We start from the raw sequence: 17,671 nt of genomic DNA, 5'->3' as shown, positions 1-17,671 counted from the left end.
AAATGTGCTCTACACTGCAGCCGGGGAGAATGGCCCTACCTGGAGCCTCTGGCAGAAAGCACCTGGGGAGACCCGGGGTCGACCCCTAGGGTTTTGGAGTCGGGGATACAGAGGGTCCGAAGCCCGCTATACTCCAACTGAAAAAGAGATATTGGCAGCATATGAAGGGGTTCGAGCTGCTTCAGAAGTGGTTGGTACTGAGGCACAGCTGCTCCTGGCACCCCGACTGCCAGTGCTGGGCTGGATGTTCAAAGGAAACATCCCCTCTACACACCATGCAACTGATGGTACGTGGAGTAAATGGGTTGCACTGATCACCCAGCGGGCTCGAGTAGGAAACCCCGGTCGCCCAGGAATCTTGGAAGTGATTATGGACTGGCCAGAAGGCAAAGATTTTGGATTATCACCAGAGGCAGAGGTGACACGTGCTGAAGAAGCCCCACTGTATAACAAACTGCCAGAAGATGAGAAGCAATACGCCCTGCTCACTGATGGGTCCTGTCGTCTTGTGGGAAAGCACCGGAGATGGAAGGCTGCTGTATGGGGTCCTACACGACAAGTAGCAGAAACTGCTGAAGGAGAAGGTGAATAGAGCCAGTTTGCAGAGGTAAAGGCCATCCAACTGGCCTTAGACATTGCTGAACGGGAAAAGTGGCCAGTGCTCTATCTCTATACTGACTCCTGGATGGTGGCAAATGCCCTGTGGGGCTGGCTGCAGCAATGGAAGCAAAGCAACTGGCAGCGCAGAGGCAAACCCATCTGGGCTGCCACATTGTGGCAAGATATTGCTGCCCGGGTAGAGAAACTGGTTGTAAAGGTACGGCATGTGGATGCTCACGTCCCCAAGAGTCGGGCCACTGAAGAACATCGAAACAACCAGCAGGTAGATCAGGCTGCCAAGATTGAAGTGGCTGAGGTGGATCTGGACTGGCAGCATAAGGGTGAACTATTTCTAGCTCGGTGGGCCCATGACACCTCAGGCCATCAAGGGAGAGATGCAACATACAGGTGGGCTCGTGATCGAGGGGTGGACTTGACCATGGATATTATTGCACAGGTTATCCACGAATGTGACACATGCGCTGCAATCAAGCAAGCGAAGCGGGTAAAGCCTCTGTGGTATGGGGGACGGTGGCTGAAATATAAATATGGGGAGGCCTGGCACATTGACTATATCACACTCCCACAGACCCGCCAAGGCAAGCGCCATGTGCTTACAATGGTAGAAACAACGACTGGCTGGCTGGAAACATCTCCTGTCCCCCACGCCGCTGCCCGGAACGCTCTCCTGGGTCTTGAGAAACAAGTCCTGTGGCGACATGGCACCCCAGAGAGAACTGAGTCAGACAACGGGACTCATTTCCGAAATAGCCTCATAGACACCTGGGCCAAAGAGCACGGCATTGAGTGGGTGTATCACACCCCCTGTCACGCACCAGCCTCTGGGAAAATTGAACGGTACAATGGACTGTTAAAAACTACACTGAGAGCAATGGGGGGTGGAACATTCAAACACTGGGATACACATTTAGCAAAAGCCACGTGGTTAGTCAACACGAGGGGATCTGCCAGGCAAGCTGGCCCTGCCCAGTCAGAAATCCTACATCCTGTGGGAGGGGATGGAGTACCTGTAGTGCACACAAAAAGTATGCTGGGCAACACAGTCTGGGTCCTTCCTGCCTCAGGCAAAGGCAAAGCCATTCGTGGGATTGCTTTTGTGTGGGAAACTATAGGCTTGAATCCACATGCGGGTCCCCTGATAAGTTGTTTGAGATAGAAAGCGGGCTGGAGGATTATAGGTACGCGATGGAATTAGCTTGACTACAGACCCAGTGTCAGACCCGCTGATGGAAAATTACAGAGATCAGACCCGATGATGGGAAATTACAGAGAATCTGCAAGTCACCAGGAGGAGGAAGAAAGGCGAGAGATATCTCGGCCTTGAGAGCAAAGAAGAAAGGCAGGGATGTCTCTCGGCCTTGAGAGCATCCGACAAACAACAAGGAGTTTAGGCACGAAGTACAGAAATAGACTGTTCGTTAAGGAGGTGTCGCAATCCGTATGAAGTAATTGTTGAAGCTTGTTTACAAGAGCATATAAAAGCGCTGTGACTTAAAAATAAAACTGAAGCTTGCTCTATCACTCACGTTGAGTTGGCTGCTTGCTTTCCTCGCTCGCCGCACTTTTGCTCGAGGACCTGGGTGCACTTGGTGGGTGATGCGGGAGGATGGAGAAATCCGATGTGTGCCTCAAGGGGGTTTGATTTTGGGCGAAAACAGGCAATGAACTGAATGGCACAATGTGAACTGCTATATAATACTGTGTGTCACCTCTGTGTTGTATCCACGATACCAGAGTACGAGCCTCCCAACCCATGGAAGATCAACTATGAAACAAGCCGTGCAGCAGTGATGGAACGATGACTGACTCGGTATGCAGCAACCCAATGCCACACACCATCTCTCCCACCCGGAAAGACTGATACAACAGATGGAGCCCAGAGTCATGGACTGGGTGAACTCAATGGACATTTTAATGGACATTTTACAGGGAAGATCCATGAACTAAGGGAATGATGTCTGTGTATTATGTTAAAGGATGGGAAGGGGAGGGGTGGTGGTTGGTACAGTTGTATTGCATCATATGGGACCTGGGCATGGTGTAAATGGTATGGAATAAGGGATGGAGAATGAGCTGGTTTTGGCTGAGAAGGGGTTAATTCTCCTCACTGTGGGGGTCAGCTACCTTTCCAGCTTCCCGAGCTCTGCCGCGTGGTGTGGCGGGGGGCTGGGAGGGGCGGGGCCATGGTGGGGGCGGCTGACCCCGACTGGCCAATGGCAGGTTCATTCCATACCATGTGACACCATGACCAATATATTGGGGGGGGGGCAGTGGCAGTGGGGAGGCGGCGCGGCGTCGGGTCGGCGGGCGCCTGCGGCGCGTGCGGTTTCTTTCGGCGGTTCGTTCCCCCTCTCCCCTCCCTTCCCCCCTCCCCCGGGGCTTTGCACCTCTCGTTGTTCTCCTTTACATTGCATTTCTACTGTTGTTTCTTTTAATTTTAATTATTAAACTGTTCTTATCCCAACCCACGAGCGTTACCCTTCTGATTCTCTTCCCCATCTACCGGTGGGGAGTGAGCGAGCGACTGGGTGGGGCTGAGCTGCCAGCTAAACCATGACAACAGGGATGAACTGTGAGGGAACTGGGATGTACTGGGAAGGAGCTGCAATGTACTGGGATGTACTGGAGGGAACTGGGATATACTGGGAAGCACAGGGTGGAAGTGGGAGTGAACTGGGAGGGAACTGGGCTATATTGGGATATACTGGGAGGGACCTGGGATGTACTGGGAGGCACTACAATGTGCTGGGATGGCCTGGGATGTGCTGTGGAGGAACTAGGATGTACAGGCTTGTACTTGGATGTACTGGGTGGAACTGGGAGGGAATTGGGATGTACCAGGATCCACTGGGATGTACTGGGAATGAACTGGGAATGAACTGGGATGTACTGTGAGGAAATTGGGATGTACTGGGATGGAACTGGGATGTACTGGGAGGGAACTGGGATGTACTGGGATGTACTGTGAGGGAACTGGAATGGACTGGGAGTGAAATGGGATATACTGGGAGGTTACTGGGGTGTACTGGGATGTACTGTGAGGGAACTGGGATATACTGGGAGGGAATTGGGATGTACTGGGAGGGAATTGGGATGGACTGGGATGTACTGGGAGGGAACTGGGATGGACTGGGATGTACTGGAGGGAACTGGGATGGACTGGGAGGGAACTGGGATATACTGGGAGGGACCTGGGATGTACTGGGAGGCACTACAATGTGCTGGGATGGCCTGGGATGCACTGTGGAGGAACTAGGATGTACAGGCTTGTACTTGGATGTACTGGGTGGAACTGGGAGGGAATTGGGATGGACCAGGATCTACTGGGTTGTACTGGGAAGGAACTGGGAGGGAACTGGGATGTACTGGGAGGGAACTGCGATGTACTGGGATGTAATGGGAGGGAACTGGGATGTATTGGGAGGCACTGGGAAAGAAGTGGGAGTGAACAGGGAGGGAATTGGGATGTACAGGGATGAACTGTGAGGGAACTGGGATGTACTGGGAAGGAGCTGGAATGTACTGGGATGTACTGGGAGGGAACTGGGATATACTGGGAGGCACAGTGTGGAAGTGGGATTGAACTGGGAGGGAACTGGGCTGTATTGGGATATACTGGGAGGGAACTGGGATGTACTGGGATGAACTCTGAGGGAACTGGGATGTACTGGGAGGTACTGGGAAAGAATTGGTAGTGAACCAGGAGGGAATTGGGATGTACGGGGATGAACTGTGAGGGAACTGGGATGGAACAGGGATGTACTGGGATGTACTGGGAATTACTGGGATGTACTGGGAGGAAACTGGCATATACTGGGAGGCACTAGGAGGGAAGTGGTAGTGAACTGGGAGTGGACTGGGACGTACTGGGAGGGAACTGGGATGTATTGGAATGCACTGGGATGTACTGAGATGTACTAGGATGTAGTGGGATATACTGGGAGGGAACTGAGAGGGAAGTAGGATGTACTGGGAGGAAACTGGGCTGTACTGGGATGTACTGGGTGGGAACTGGGCTGTACTGGGATGTACTGGGAGGAAACTGGGCTGTACTGGGAAGGAACCGGGAGGGAACTGGGAGGGAACTGGGATTTATAGGGAGGGAACTGGGATGTACTTGGATGTACTGGGATGTACTGGGAGGGAACTATGATGTACTGGGATGTAATGGGAAGAAACTGGGAGTGAACTGGGAGGGAACTGGGACGTACTGGAATGGAATTGGAGGGTACTGGGACGTACCGCGAGGGAACCGCGATGCACCGCGATGTACCGGGACGTACCGGGACGTACCGGGAGGGAACTGGGACGGAACTGTGATGTACCGGGATATACTGAGAAGAAACTGGGAGGGAACCGGGAGGGAACCGGGACATACTGGAGGGAACCGGGAGGGAACCGGGACGTGGGGGATGAAGTGGGAGGGAACCAGGACAGAACCGGGACGTACGGGGATGAAGTGGGAGGGAACCGCGAGGGAACCGGGACGTACGGGGATGAAGTGGGAAGGAACCGCGAGGGAACCGGGACGTACGGGGATGAAGTGGGAGGGAACCGCGAGGGAACCGGGACGTACGGGGATGAAGTGGGAAGGAACCGCGAGGGAACCGGGACGTACGGGGATGAAGTGGGAGGGAACCAGGACGGAACCGGGACGTACGGGGATGAAGTGGGAGGGAACCGGGACGCAACCGGGACGTACGGGGATGAAGTGGGAGGGAACCGGGACGCAACCGGGACGTACGGGGATGAAGTGGGAGGGAACCGGGACGCAACCGGGACGTACGGGGATGAAGTGGGAGGGAACCGGGACGCACTGGGAGGGAACTGGGACGGAAGTGGGATGCACGGACCAGACCAATAAAGCCCAGTATGGACTAGACCAATATAGCCCACTATGTACTGGGATGGAACCGTGAGGGAACCGCGAGGGAACCCCACAAAACAAACCATGGGGCTACGTGGTGCAGAGCACAAGAAGGGAGAGAATTAAGAATTAGGGACAGGGAGCCAGAGAAAAAGGAAAAAAACCAAAGGGAGACAGAGAGCCAAAGGAATCGCAATGCGTACGGAGAGAAGAGAGAAACAATTCTAGCATAGGGTCACGGGGGAGCCAGAGACAGCAAGATGGAGAAAGGACAAAAGCTACAGGCTACAGGGCAGAGAGGGAAGAATTAATGAATAGACACAGAGAGCTGGGCAGAAAGAGGTGGAGAAAGGCTGACGATCACACGGCCAACAGGGAAGAGAGAAGAGAGGGAGGAATTTTAAAAACAGGGGCAAGAAGCCGGAGAGAGGGAGAGAGAGGCAACAATAAATGGGGACAAGCCACAGGGCAGCGAGGAGGGAACCGATGAATAAGAACAGGAGACCAAAGAGAACACAACGTAGAATGGAAAAAAGGAACAGCGGCCCAACAGGGAAGGAGGAATTGAAGATCAGGCACTGGGAGGCAGACAGAGACACATGAAGAAACAAGTGAAAAAAAAAAAAACAACAGCAATGGGCTACAGAGACAGAGAGGGAGGAAATGAGGAAATAAAACATCGCAGCAAGGAGCTGGACAGAGAGAGATGAGGACAAACAAATAGCACGGGTCCACGTGACCGAGAACGTGGAATTAGAACCCAGAGAGAGGGAGCCGGACAGAGAGAGAGGCCGAGAGAAACATCTAGACGGGCTACAGCGGGCAGAGGCAGGAATTAAAACCTAGGGACAGGGAGCTGGACAGAGAGAGATGGAGGTCACAGGGAACAGCGGTGGGTGCAGGAAGAACAGGAATTCATGAATAGGGAAAGGGAGCTGGACAGAGAAGAACTCAGAAAGGCAAGAACAGTAGCAGGGTACAGAGCAGAGAAGACGAATTAAAAAGCGCGGCGGGAGCGTTGAGGCAGACAGAGAGAGATTAAGAAAAAAGTCACGGGCTACGTGGCAAAGCAGGAGGAATTCAGAAACGGGGATGGCAACCAAGGGAGAGTGAGCTGGTGAAGGATAACGGGCATTCAAAGTGAGGGACGGGGAGCTGGGAAAAGCGAGGCAGAGAAAAACAGAATCACAGAGAGAATCACACAAAGCCAAAAAAGAAGAAACTGAACAACAGGAACAGGTGTAACCAAAGCGATGAAATCAGCCAACCAGAGACGGTGTTCCATTACGGGAACACGGAGCGTACGAATCAGCGCATCTGTTGATCTGCATTTTAGTCCCTAGGCGATCGTTAATGTCAGCAGAACAACAGACAACGTGCTTCTGTCAGAAAAGGATGACAAAACGCGGTTTCGTGGAGCGGACTGAGAGAACTAGCCAAGATTGCCAAGATTAAGAGCCAAGAAGGTAAAAGGCAATTCTGGCAGGGGGAGATCGCGACCACTGACTCACGGACCACCACCGACCCAAGTAACACCACCTACTCAGAAGAGAACAACAGAAGAGGGTAACCGAGCCTGCGCAGTGACTGACATACGGAACGAGCAAGTTTGTACCGATCGCTAGACAGGACAATAATGACTATGTATGAGTATGTAAAATTTTCATCTATAAATTGTAGGGGAAAGGTGCGTGAGGTACGCACGCCAGGAGGAGCGATCCCCCGTGCATCCAGCGCCGTGAATAAAGAATGCCTGCTCTTTAATACTAAATTGGTGTTGAAGAGTTGTTTCCGATTTTACCACGTTTTTCGGTAACACAGGGAGTCAGACCAAGAGGGCCAGAGAAAGACAAAATACCGACGGGCTACAGGACAGAGCAGGAGGAATAAAAAAAACAAAAACGGAGCCAGAGCCAGGCAGAGAGAGGTGGAGAAAGAACAAGTAGCCACAGGCTACAGGACAGAGAGAGGGAGGACCGAAAAGACGGGGAGGCAGGGAGCCACTCAGAGCGAGACGGAGAAAGAAGGTGCGGGGGGGGCGCAAAAAAAAATAATTTTGCAGCAGGTAAGGAAAGAGAGGGGGCCGGGGGAGAGACAGGGAGGGCCCAGGACGCACAAGAGAGGCAACGGGGCCCCAGTGGCCCAGGACTCACCGCGACTCTCGCTCTCAGCGCTGCTGGCACAATTTAGCCGTTCAGATGCTTCTTTCCCCTCCTCTCCTCCCTGCCTCTTCTGCAGCTCCAGACTCTAGGCCGACCTCCACCTAAAGAGGATACATGGGTGTCTTACAGCTCTTACGAGATGAGGCTTCCTCGGCACGTAGCCTAGCTCGCTCGTGCCCTACACGCCCGTACCCAACTCCGGGTTACGCATACGGACCCTGCGGTGCACGTTGGTGGCCTGGCCCGCTGCGGGCTATGAAGGGGGATCCTTCCTCCCCCACCTGCAGGGACAGGCTCTCTCTCGCCTGCAGCAGGAAGGCAGCTGGCAGCCAGAGCACCTTCAGTTTCTTCTGCTTTACCTTTCGTTGGCGTCTCCAGCTTCAGCCGAGGCAGCTCCTGTCCACAGCCAGGAAGGGCTCTGTGTGTCCCTTTTCGCCCCAGCGCTGCGAGGATGGCAAAGCCGGGCAGAGAGAAGCCACGCAAGCCTGAGACGGCCGCAGTCGACGGCGTCCCCGGGGGAAGGACAGACAACCACGTCCTCAGCACGGTCTCTGGGAGAGGGAAAGAAGAAACAGCGACCGTCATTACCGTCGATCGACCCTGACCAAAGCCTCTCCTTGCGCAGGGGCTTCCAGACACACCGCCCCTTCCCCGCGCTACTGCTAAGGGCCCCTGCGCCGAGGGGGAATCCAGTGCGCTTGAGGGCCGGCTCGCTGCCTTCACGACAGGGCCTGGGGGCGGCCAAGGGCTACGCAGCACGCTGCAGGGGAGGTGCCGGGGCTGGGGGCAGGCGCACGGGGCAAGGAGGGGCCAGGGGAGGCTGAGCGGGAGCTCCGGCGAGCCGGGGAGGCGGCCATCATCTGCGCCCCGGGCACAGGGAAATGTCATCTTCCTCCTTTCCCTTTTCCCTTCTATCAGGTCTTGAGTAACCCACCAGTTGTGAGGGAGTGGTCACACCTGCAAGCCCGCAGAAATCCACATGAATCCAGCAATAAAAGTACACCTCGGCAGTGGGGGCTGCAGCAACAGCAAGAACTACGCCACACAACACACACCCAAAAGAAACACAGCTTCTGGGAACCCGAGTCTGCAAGAACTACAGCTCCCAGCATGCAGTGGCACACATGGCAGGGCTATCCGGCCACAGAGTGCCAGAAGACTACACCTCCTGGTATGCTCCAGGGAACAACATGGCTTTCTCACCCTCGGGGCACCGTTCTCCCTGCCAACGCACCCAGAAGCCCTACCAAGCACTCAACACAGCCTCGCTCTCCCCACTGCCGCCTCCAACCCAGCGCTGCCCCACCGCCCGGCTCCGGGCAGCCCCCGCCACAGCCCCGCCACAGCCCTCCTCAGGGCTTTACCTAGGACCCACCTGTCAATCACCCAGCTCCTGCTCACCTTCTCCCTCGCTGCAGCCACAGCCCAGGGACACTCCACTCCTCCCTGGGCTCACACTGGCCACACACCCACCCAGGGCAGGGCACCACCCCTTTTACGGGGAGGGGCTGGCACCATCAGCCCCACAGCCCACAGCTGAGGCACAGCAGCAACGGGGGGCCCCCTCCCCTCACCCCCACAGTGCACCACCTCCTCCCCTGGGCTCCATCACAGCCCCTTGCCCCACGCACAGGGAGCCCAAACGCAACCTTGAGGGCAAAGGAGACGGCAAGCGTTTACTCAGGCGCACACATAATAAGTCCCAGTGTTATCCCAAAAAGGGGGTTTGTTCACCCAGTGCGCAAAATGCCAAACTGCACACAGAGCAGAGGCATTTCACTTAAGTCATTTTTATGCAAAGATTGGTGCTAGGTAGTAGCCCACAAAGCTAGCACACCACACCGAGAAACTACGAGGCATTTATACAGTTAAATAAGTCAATCACAGCTAATATTCACATACCCCAGCTAGTAATTGGTTAACTTATTTCTCACGTGAATATAAGAGTACAGCTCACTTTTAATTTACCACACATGCTCATAGGTTAAGGGACTTACTAGAGAGGGGGCAGTTCCTGGCCTATGCACATGATTTTTAGTATTAGCACAAGGATAGTTTCCCTACTGGGCACTTTGTTCTAGTTCTTATCCACATCCCAATTGGCTGTTCTCCTTGACTACACGCTTTAACACCATGTTCTCAGCAGCTTCTGAGGTAGGATGTTCGCTTTAACCCATCGCTCAGCTCTTCTCGAGGATATACTCATGAAACAGGTGCTTCCCTATCTCTCAGTTTCTGTCTCTGGCCCTCAACTTCTGTTTTGCCAGGCTCACATAGTTCATTGTTATGTCTTTAGCAGACAGTTCCAAAAATTCCATTTTCTCAGGGATACCACCAGGAGCAAGTCAGCTCTGTGGCTCAGGGTCCCCAATGCTCCCCCTGCCCCAGTCCACTTCGGCAGTCGTTGCCAGAGCCACGCAGACCTGATTTTGGCTAGGATTGTGTTCATTTTATCCATAGTAGCTAGTAGGGGATAGGTTTTGGATTTATGATGAAAACAGTGTTAATAACATAGAGATGTTCTAGTTATTGCTGAGCAGTGCTTACACAGTCAGGGCCTTTTCTGGTTCTCTCAGTGCCCCACCAGCAAGTAGGCTGGGAGAGGACACAGCTGGGAAAGCTTTCCCAGCTAACTGACCAAAGGGATATTCCATACCATTTGACATCATGCTCAGTGCATGCAGCTGGGGGAAGAAGGGGGAGTCATTAGGAGCTACGGCATCTGTTGCTGTCCAGGCCCCTGTCCCGCTCCCCCACCTCCACACCCTAGGGAGGAGAAGCAGCACAGGGAACCTCAGGAACAAGGCTGGGTTCCCCACCCCACCCCCCCCCCAGAGTAAGCCCCCCAGGAATTGCTGTAGGCGTGTGGCATCAGGGTTGTGACAGGGAGAGCAGCAAGTCACATGTGCTAGAGAGTTAAGGAAGAAAAATTAAATGAACACAGCTGCCCTTCTGAAGGCAGGCTGCTTGGTGTGAGAGGGGCAGATGCTTGTCAGGAAACAGGGCATCCAGGCAGACCAGGTGCCAGTAGCTGATCTGCAAGTGAGTTTTACACTGCTGATCCTTCAGCTTTGTTGGGTTGCCACCGCCTCACCTCGCCTCTGCGCTATCAGAACTCTACTCTCCTCATCCTGCATACACACAGAGCTTCAGGGAGCACAAGACATGAGGGCAAGGGGGCATATCGTCACCAAAATCGGGAACAAACCTCATAACACCAATGTAGTGTTAAAAGGCAGGCAATTCTTTATTCACAGTGCCGGATGCACGGGGGATAGCTCCAGCTAACATGCATACCTTACACACCTTTCCCATGTGATTTATATAGGCAAAAAATATACACATTCATTTTACCCATACATATTCAATATTACTCTCTTTGGTGATTGGCACAAACTTGCTCACGTCACATGTAAATTATTGCACAGACTCAGCTGTCCTTTCCTATTGCTCTCTTTTGAGTAGGTAGTATTACTTGAGTAGGTGGTCCATGAGTTGGTGGTCGTGATCTCCCCTTGCTGGAATTACCTTTTACCCACTTGGTTCTTAATCTTGGCAGCTCTGGCCAGTTTTCTCAGTCCACTACACAAAATCGCACTTTGTCATCCTCTTCTGACAGAAACACACTGTCTATTGTTTTGTTCGCATTAATGATTACCAGGAGACTAAAATACCCGATCAAGGAATACACTGATTTCTATACTCCATGTCCCCAGACTTACAGTCCAGTTGGATAGGGCTGTACAAGGAGTATAGCAACATCCATGGTTGGTTAATTCCATCACCCTGGTTACATTTCCCCCCTTTGGAAGTTTTGAAATAATCATCTTTTCAATACTTCCATCTTAGATCAATAATATTCCATTGTATCATTTTAGGGTTTCGTTCATCCTCTCAATTTTACCACTTGATTGTGGTCTCCAGGGGGTATGTAGGTCCCATTTTATACCCAAAATTTTACTAATCTGTTGAACTACATCTGCCACAAAATGTGGTCCTCTATCAGAGGACATTCCCATTGGCACCCCAAATCTTGGTATTATTTCCTTCAGCAATATTTTAACTACTCCTCTAGCTTTGTTGGTGTGGCAAGGGAAAGCTTCTGGCCATCCAGAAAATTTATCAATCAGCACTAACAAATACCTATATCCATTTTTGTCTGGGTAACTCAAAAAAAAATCAATTTGCCAATAATCTCCAGGAGAGTCTCCTTGTTTTGTTACTCCTAAAGGTAGTTTCTTTTGGTTCGGGGGGTTATTTTTATGACAGATTTGACACTTAGCTACTATGCATTTAACCATTCCTGTCATCCCTACACATGCTACAGAAGTTTTCAAACTTGAAACCATAGCATCTACACCCCAACGTGTTTGCTCATGCTTTTCTTCTGCAAGTTCTTTCAGAACTTGCAGGGTCCCAGAAAAGGGTCCGGGTAAACAGACTGGTCTTGGGCAGAAATTCTGATGCTGCTTTAATCACCACAAAAAGATGACTATTTGTAAACTTCTGATATGCGAGACAAGACAGATCTGTGCATTAGACTAATAATGCAAGCAAGGAAGCTCTCATTTAGCATTATGCTGATGAGCCAAGGCTAGCAAGCCCCTCAGTATTGCTATCTATGTGCCCGCCAGGCACAGAGAACAACAGAGACATCAAGACCTGATTAAGGTACAGTATGGGACTCAGACAGACTACAAAAACCACATAACACAGACACAGGCTGCTACTGCCCCACCCGGCAGACGTTCATGTTTTGCAGAAAGGCCCCACGCCCTGACTCTGCCCAAATGTGCTCAATCTCTGATCAGTCTGCTACACTGATTTTAAAATCCCTGCCTGCCCCACCTGCACTTACCCCAACCAACCAGCCACCCAGACAAAGGGAGCATCAGCCCCTCAACTTCCCTTTCAAAACGCTGGGACTCAAAAGCTATCTTTTAGAAAGGCCTCAGAGGCAACGTAGGATGGTGCTGCAATCACCCAGATCCTCTTCATCATCTCCAAATCTGGAGTGCCATCAGTCAGCATCACACCAGTCAACACTGGCCTCTTCTGCAATGACACCCTCCTCGGAAGTACTGTGACATTCCACCCACTTCCAGTCTAATAAGGCTGAATATTGTGGCCACCGCCACCTACGGCACCTAGAGAACCAGAGAGACAATGCAACCGTTGTGCCTGGAAGCAGTTGCCCTCTTACAAACAGTTCCATACCTCAAAAATAACCGCTGCTATGGTTTGCTGTTCATCGCTCACCTTGCTCGATGAGCTAGGGGCAGACATCCTGCTTTGCATATAGGTTTGAGAGTCACTTTACATCTTCAAAACAGAGCATTTACCCCCAAAAAATGGCTTCCTCCCCCTTCAACTGCTTGAATTCAGCCTGTTGTTCTTAAACTTTGGGCACTTTTAAATGTTAACTAACTAGGCACATAGGTGCTCACAACGACACGATCCCTCCATAGCCACATGCCAACATACATTCTCACAACGCTCTGTTTCCCCCCTCCTTTCTGTGTCCGGCTCCCTACTGTGCATCTGCAGCAACAAGAAAAGACAGTCAATGGGATGCTAAAAAACACCTTAACTAACAGTGAACCTTACCCACTCCACTAACCTGGTAAATCCATGCTTTGCAATCCAATCTGCAGTATTGAGTCAGCAGCATCAATGAGTTCAAAACAAGACACACATTAATACCCGTAAGAAGCATACGCCCTTACAAGAACAAAAGAAGAGGTCCTTTTGCCTACCCCAATAGCCACTTCCCAGACTCCTCCTTTTCCCCCAGCACTTCCACATGGCTCCCCTCACCTCCTGAGCCATGCCTCCTGGGTCAGTGGTCGCATCAGGCACCTGCTCGTATAATCTGTCCGTATCTGATTACTCAGGAAGCATAACCTTCAATCCCAGGCCCACCTCCAGAAAAATACGGAGAGACACACAGATGTTGTGTACTGCTTTCCAAAAACAAGAGCCCACCATGCAAAACTAACAAATCCCTTTGTATCACTTGGCAACACAGACCCCACAAGCACTAAACCCAAATAACTAAGCATACTCCTCCATCACAGCAAACACCACCCTCTGACAAATGTGACAAACCTGGTGGCCTTCTATGACAACGTGACTTGCCTGGTTGACATGGGGCAGGCGGTGGACATTGTCTACCTGGACTTCTCCAAGGCCTTTGATACAGTCCCCCACTGCCTCCTCCTGGAGAAATTAATGCATTAGGGCCTAGACAAGGGGTCTGTGCAGTGGGTGGGGAACTGGCTGACAGGCCGCACCCAACGGGTGGTGGTAAATAGCTCCTTTTCCAAGTGGCAACCTGTCACAAGCGGAGAGTCCCCCAGGGATCGATATTGGGCCCAATGTTGTTCAACATATTTATAAACGATCTGGATAACAGGATCAAGTGTAGCCTGATGAATTTTGCAGATGACACCAAATTGACTGGGGAAGACACTCCAGAAGGGAGAGCTGGTCTGCAGGAAGATCTGGATAGGCTGGAAGAGTGGGCCAAAAAACCCTTATGAAGTTCAACAAGAAGTGTAAGGTCATGCACCTGGGAAAACATAATCCAGGAGTGCAGCACAGACTGGGATCCACCTGGCTGGAGAGCAGCTCTGTGGGAAGGGACCTGGAGGTCCTGGTGGACAGGAAGCTCAATATGAGCGAACAGTGGCTGCTGCGGCCAAGAAGGCCAACAGGGTGCTGGGTTGCATCAAAAAGGGCATCGCCAGCAGAGAGAAAGAAGTCATCATCCCGCTCTACTCAGCACTTGTCAGGCCACACCTGGAGTACCGTGTACAGTTCTGGTTCCCTCTATACAAACAGGATGTGGACAGGCTGGAAGGGGTCCAGAGAAGGGCCACCAAGATGATCCAAGGACTGGGAAGCCTGCCATATGACATTAGGCTAGGAAAACTAGGTTTGTTCAGCCTTGAGAAAAGGAGGCTTAGAGGGGATCTCATTACAATGTACCAGTGCTTAAGGGGTAGTTACAAAGCAGATGGAGACCCCCTTTTTACAAGGAGTCATATGGAGAGGGCAAGGGGAATGGACACAAGTTGCTCTTGGGGAGATTCCAGTTGGACACAAGAGGAAAATCATTCACAGTGAGGACAGTCAACCATTGGAATAATCTCCCCAGGGAAGTAGTTGACTCGGCCACATTGGACACTTTCAGGAGTCATCTGGGCAGGGTGCTGGGCCATCTTGTCTAGACCGTTGTCTTCCTAGAAAGATTAGACTAGATGGTCACTGAGGTCCCTTCCAACCTGTGGTTCTGTGATTCTCTGCTCACCTTTCCTGTTGTGCATTGCTCAACTGTCCTGCTTAGCCTACGCCAGTTACTAAAACTGCAAGACAGACTCTTCCTCTGTGGAAAGTAACTCCTAAGTGTCTCCGTGAACTGCATCACACAGAACTCCTCAGTAGACAGCATGCTTGAATGAAGGCACAGGCACATACAGGACAGGAGACTGGAATGCCAGCAGGTACATGCATATGAAATCCTAACGTTAGCTAACACTGCACTATCAAGCCTTAAGACAAAACTACATAGTAGTTACAGAAGACCCAAGTGGAGACAGGTACTGAGTATCACTTGATGGTCACAAAATCTCACGGACACCTCTCAGATCCAAACGCTTAATGAGAGATGCTTCTTGCTAAAATACAAGCTCGATGAGGAAAAGACAAAGGTGATGCAGACCAAGCAAGTAAAGTCTCAGTACAGAAGTACCCATTCCTTCAGATGGCAGGACAGTACTGCCACATCGGTCTGACCTGAGCACCTGGTTCTAATGCCTGTCCAGTGGTGCCTGTGATCTCTCTCACAGCCTCCCACATCATAGACACCTCCCCTGCCCGGAGCCACGTTTTGCGTGTCCCAGTCCCTCCCCACCCTGGCAATGAAAAACAAACACAAAAATAGGGACTCCATCACCTTGGCCTCCAGAATAAACTTCCTTCCTCTGCTGACAGTCAACGTAGATATCCTCATGCCATTCCTTGAATGCAGGCTGGCCCTTAGATGCCCATACTGCCAAAGGAAGAGAAAGTGATTACGCTCTTATAACATGCTCCTTCATCCTCTCGTTCATCAAGAAATCAAAAGAAAGCTGCCATCCCAAATGCTACGTAACAGAAGTTTGTGCAGCAGACAGCCAAGCCCATCCCTGTAAATCAAGCGCTTTGCTATGACCCTGCTTTATCTTTCAGTGACAGCACCTGCCCTGGGGTTCCCCAAACCCCTTTGTGGGTCGCTAGGAAAATCAGATACAACTAGTTCAAAACACCTGACAAATAAGGTATGACCCAAAAACACATATACCCCACCTTATCTCAAAACCAGTCAGGTAGCTGGCTTCCTCCCACACAAAACTCACATCTTTGACTAATACACCAAACAGAACGTTTATACCAAACAGAACAAAACCCTTATCCTCTGACACACTGTGAAAAGGATTAGTGCACCCACATAATATAATGTCAACAACTTAAAGAGTAAACAGCAAAACTAGTGAAGGAACCCAAGGATCTATCTCCATTACAGTCAGGAATTCCAGCAAAATAAAACCTGCTTCTCAAGGGGGGGGGGGGGGGGGGGAAACAAAAAAAAAACCAACAACAACAACAAACAAAGCACCATCCTATTAAGCTATCTTACCACCCTAAACACCCAAAACCACATCATATGAGAAAAAAAAAAAGAAGAGGAGGACACAAGTGAGATTTCTAGTATAAATACTGCAAAACATTACCAAGCTCTAAAATCTTTACCTCAAACAAACACAGCTGGCCATAGAGCTGAGAGAACTCTAAAGCTACAAGCAACTAAAGGAACAACAGAGCACCAACACCAGAAAAACCCTAAAGCAGAAAAACCTCCCTGAATAGAGGCTGAGGCTCATATACCCCGGGTCCCACCCACCGGCCTTCCCACAATCGCCTAGGAAAGGGGCAGGCTGAACCCTCAGGATAAGAGGGGCTGGAATAGCAGCAGGGGGTGTTATCACCTGCCTGAAGTTCACAGCATAGAAAAAAGGGGGGTGGGGCAGGGGAAAGAAGAAAAATGCTCAGGTTGTCACCAGGGGGTGGGTTCTGTCACTGGGGTGGGGGGGTGTGTATGCATGGGGAGTCCAGCACCACCCGACAGGACCATTACCTGAGGGCAGGGCCTGTTGCTAAGGAGGGGGGGCAGTGGTAGACAGGACTGTCCCCCCCAGGGCCATTGCCAGGGCTGAGGCTTGTTGCTAAGTGGGGGGCAAGGGGAGCAGACACTGCCCATCCAGGTTGTTGCCAGGGGGTGGGGTCTGCCTCTAAGAGGGGTGTGGCCGTGGGGCCCCAGCACCGACCCCCAGGACGTCAACAGAAGGCCGTGTCAGTCACTAAGGAGGGAAGCCAGTGTGGCGTGGCACCACCCTCCCAGGCCGCTGCTGGGGGCGAGACCTGTCACTAACCCGGGGGGAGCGGAGCCAGGCACCGCCCACCTGGGCCAGTGCCAGGGGCCAGGGCCTATCACTAAGGGGGAGGGGAACCAGCCCCACCCATCTGAGTCATCACCAGGGGGCGGGGCCTTTTGCTAAGAGGGTGGGCCAAGAGGAGAAGGCAACGGCCAACCAGGCCATTGCCGTAGGGCAGGGCCTGTCGCTACGGTGCAGGAGGCACTGGGGAGCAGCCCCGCAGCCCGGACCCTTGCCAAGGAAGGGGCCTGTAACTGAGGGGAGTAGAGCCAGTGGGAACTGGCACAGCCCCACCAAGATGTAGCTAAGGGGACGGGCCTGTCGTGAAGTGGGGGAGCAGGGAGACCAGGCACTGCTCTCCCTGGGGGTCATCACCAGGGGGCGGGGCCTGTTGCTAACAGAGGGAGGCCAGGGGGGTACAGGCAATGTCCCTCCAGCCTGTCACCAGGGGACAGAGTCTGTCAGTAAGGAGGGGGGCAGGGTGAGCCCAGCACGGCTCCCCTGGCTTATCGCCAAGCGGCGGGGCCAGCACTTCCTCCTGCGGG

The 17,671-nt window shown here is 52.1% G+C and overlaps 1 long non-coding RNA gene across 1 annotated transcript in view; it reads right to left on the bottom strand.

The window, feature by feature from the left end:
* LOC142049354 (uncharacterized) overlaps window positions 1-8,412 on the bottom strand; it is a 161,342-nt gene extending 152,930 nt beyond the window's left edge. Inside the window, exon 1 of the long non-coding RNA XR_012657689.1 lies at window positions 8,010-8,412. This is a non-coding gene — a long non-coding RNA (uncharacterized LOC142049354). The remainder of the gene's footprint in view (window positions 1-8,009) is intronic.
* Between the last annotated feature and the right edge of the window lie 9,259 nt (window positions 8,413-17,671).

This window comes from Phalacrocorax aristotelis, chromosome W (assembly GCF_949628215.1).
Source record: "Phalacrocorax aristotelis chromosome W, bGulAri2.1, whole genome shotgun sequence".
In the NCBI taxonomy this organism is placed as follows: Eukaryota; Metazoa; Chordata; class Aves; order Suliformes; family Phalacrocoracidae; genus Phalacrocorax; species Phalacrocorax aristotelis.
The sequence above is the reverse complement of the archived record's forward strand: the minus strand, read 5'-3'. Positions and strand labels throughout refer to the sequence as shown.